At 29.0% G+C, this 3,970-nt stretch overlaps 1 long non-coding RNA gene across 1 annotated transcript; it reads right to left on the bottom strand.

The window, feature by feature from the left end:
* Nucleotides 1–846: 846 nt before the first annotated feature.
* Nucleotides 847–3,763, bottom strand: LOC112537093. The gene is made up of 2 exons (XR_003081009.2): nucleotides 3,113–3,763; nucleotides 847–2,017 (listed from the first exon to the last, which is right to left on the bottom strand). It is a non-coding gene; the product is annotated as an uncharacterized LOC112537093 (long non-coding RNA).
* Between the last annotated feature and the right edge of the window lie 207 nt (nucleotides 3,764–3,970).

Genomic DNA, 3,970 nt, shown 5'->3' on the forward strand with positions numbered 1-3,970 from the left:
AAATTTTAATTGGTCTAAATATGTACGGTAAATAGGATGAATATAAATGTAATACAAATAGATTTATACTTTTTAATATATTCTTAGATCTCTAGAATTATACTTAATTATATTTTTATTTTGAAAGAAGACTTAATTATACTTAATAATTGAAAATTTCAATGGAGTTGAACTTTTAGAATTAGATTTAATACTAATAGTTGCCTCGTTATTGTTATATAATAGAAAATAAAATAACTATTTAGTTTAAAATAAAAATAAATGTTTTTAGTATGATTAATTGATAAAATATTTTTACAAACAAAATATTTATTTAAATTTTACTTATTTTTATTAAAATAAATTGATGTATTCACCCTTTAAATCCGATCTCAATTTAGCATGGTCAACTAAATTAAATCTTTTTTTTTAAAAGAAAAAAAATAATTAATAGAAATAGTAATTATTGGATGATTATTATTGTCTTTAGTGGGTAAAAAATATACTTTTCTTAGTTTTATTTTCTAGCATTTCTTAATAAATTATTATTTATTTATTTATAATTAATTACTACATACATAAACAAATCTTGAATTTTAATATATCCGTATATCTAAATAATTATTTATTTTACATGTATCATTGCAAGACAGTTCATAGTTGTGCCTGCAATATACCCAAATCAACAGCATTAATTTATAACATATTTACAAGTGGATCAACCAACCCAAAAAATGAGAAAGGTTATAAATACTAATTAGAAAATGTAGAAGGAAAATTAACCAACATTGAAAATTCATATTCCAATATGACGCAGGCCAAAAGTATGACGATCATAACTGAGGGCACTTATGACAAACTAAATGATGCAGACTTGACAATATGTGTAGACTACATTACTTTTATGGAAAAGATGTACCTATTACAGATTAGCAGAAAAAAAAAAAAAAAAGCTCATCAATTGTAAATTGCAAGTAATCACACAACATATGCTGCAACCTAACCAACAACACAGTAACACCAATTAGAAAGTTCTTACCCTGTAGTTCTTCCATGGAGGATGCCAAACAGGACGCGGCCATTTGCTTGGAATTCTTTCCATTATAGCAGATGTGGAGAACCTTATAAGATGGAGTGCGTACAAATTATATATCACGCAGGAAACGTCAATTTGTAGACACAAAAATTACATGATGCAGGAATATCAAATTAGGATTTTATTTAAATTCAGTTTTCTTATTTCTTTTGATTTTATTTTCTTAATTAGGATTCTTGTTTAATTAGTCTTTTATTGGTTTAATATGATTACTTTTCAGTCTAGGATTAGGATTTATCTTAACTATTATTAGTAGATAATTGTATTTTCTGGTTTCAAATACAGTTTTAATTCAAAAGTTTGTTAAACCCCAACTATTTTCTACACTTTTTTCAACCTTAATCATCCTATATTGGTCTTCTGTTACATTATTACACAAGTGAAGCAGGACACTTTTCATTTCATATTAATTTATGTTTCTTAAGTACTTTGCATTACATTCTACAGTACTTTCAAATTCTCTTTTTTATGTAAGGCATTACAAAGAACACCTCAATTAAGTTTCACTATATAAAACAGCAGAAAACTATGAACTTCGAATCTCTAGCCAAATGATAAAAGCAGAATTACATAATCACTGCAGCAGCCAAACATTATTGTAAATGTAAAGTGGCATCAAATAGACAAGCATATTTGCCTCATTAAGTGTCAGAACAAGCTCAAAATGGAACCTTTCAGATGATTTAGAACCAGAAATCAAGGCAGTGCTTTATCCCTGAGGACCAACATTATTTCTAAAGGAAACAAAGAAATGATTAGCACCAATAACAAAGATTCTCATTATAAAGATAATTATGATTGTGGTGATAGTAAAGCTTATAGGCAGGCAGGCAGGAGATACAAGGATGGAAAGCACTCACATTCCCTTTGGTTGCATAGTTGGACCAATCACCAACGCGTTTTGTATCCCACCCTTTTGTGGATCCCTAGAATCATCTGGACCTGCAATACAATGAAAACACATGTTATGGTAAAATAACTTGAATCGGCATATAAAATCCAACACAAAAATACTAAACATTCCGCCATACCTGTTCTATATTAAACCAAATTGAAAAAAGTATTGACTTCACATCAGATATTGAATACAAATCAAACATTCCAACTTAGTTCTGTGCATACATGAAAATATAGTCTTGGTTACATTAACCCCGAATACTAGATTTAGCTATCACAAAATTTATCTGCATTTTCAGTATTCTAGCATGTGCTTCAGTTAGGGCATATCATTATAAGACTAAAAGTATGCAAAGTATACGTAATCCAATATTATAAAGTTAATATTGAAATTGACAAGCACCATTGGATTCCCTTTACTATTTAAGATTTTATTTAAAAATTGAGATATATATATTTATTATATTAATTCTTATTTTTTATCTTTAAGAAAATATTAGATTTTAAAACTAGATCATATTATTATCAAAATTGTTCTTTGTTGGTTCTTTCTTTCATAATATTAATTTTTATGTTATAAGTTCTTTTTATAAAAATAAAACGAAATATAACCATAATCACATGAGCAATCCAGGTAGTACAATGATCAAAAGAGAAGATTTTATATACATGTATGACAATAAACTATAATTATTTTTTAAAATTAAGCAGAAAATTGATTAGTTGGAATTTATTAATATACAAAATTTTAGTAAAATATTCATTCCCTTCCGTTATTGGCACAATCATGTCAGATAAAAAATCCAGAAAAGGAAAAAGAAAACCTTCAACCCCATGACTATTAGGGCCAATTTGCATACTCATCACCTAGAACTCCTTATTCTTGCTGGTGACAGTGCATTCAAAAGGAAGGCCTTAGAGGAAATTTCTTGGTATCTGCGCAATAATTATAGACCATATAGTTCTTTTGCACCCATTTAAGCTGCTTTTGATTTGTAAGATCTAGCTCCTGAGAGTAGCACTTATCATGATTATTAGTACTATTAGAGTTAGTGCAGTTATTTAATTGTTTATCAGTTGTTTATAGTAGGCAAAGAATTTTAGATAATAATAAATAGTAGTAATAATACAGTCACGTACATAATAAGCGGTGACAGTGCCGGCAGAGTTGCCAGGAACAAGCTTGAGCTGCATATCAATCTTCCCAAACGGATACTCCTTCTTCGATTGAAAGCCTGAGCCTGAAGCTTTATCAAGAGCAAGAGTAAGAAGCTGACCATTTTCAAGTACCTTCCCTCGACCATTTCCCCAAGTGACATCAGACTCTTGGAGGAAGTTTCCAGCAGAAGCCGAACCAAAACAGCCATCCCCAAAATGAAGATTACTAGAATCATAAATCTAATTGTTATGTAAAAGGAAGAAGAAGCCATTGATTGAAACTTGGAAGGAAGAGTTGAATCTTGGGTTCTCTGGTTCTGATATTATGATACTTTTCAACAAAATGCAGTGGGGTATATGTATAGGAGCAGGAATGGATATAAAGGGGACGAAAAGTTGTGTGTCTCTCCCTGTGAAGTTAGTGATCTTAACACGTATGAATTGTCCATTTCTAGCTGAACGGAGAAGATAGAATTAATTAATATAATAGAAGAAAATTGATGGCTGATGATTTACCTGATTATTAATCGCTTTAATTAGTAGTGGATTATCAGGATTTCAATTTCTCAGTCTACCCTTATGATTCTTTTTTAAAAATAAAAGAATAAGAGACCACTTTTGCCATAAAATGCACTTTTGCTTTACCCTTTTGCATTAGACTGTCACACATGTGTGACATATATCCACTTCTTTTTTTATAAAGACAATAACTTCTTAATGCGGAATAAGAAATTGAATTTGAATTTTTGTTTTTGCAAATAAACGATATTATCATGTAAAATATTACTAAAATATTATTAAATATATCGGTTAATTATACAAAGTACATTAAAACTTCTT

The sequence above is a fragment of the Ricinus communis genome, chromosome 9 (assembly GCF_019578655.1).
Source record: "Ricinus communis isolate WT05 ecotype wild-type chromosome 9, ASM1957865v1, whole genome shotgun sequence".
NCBI classification, from domain to species: domain Eukaryota; kingdom Viridiplantae; phylum Streptophyta; class Magnoliopsida; order Malpighiales; family Euphorbiaceae; genus Ricinus; species Ricinus communis.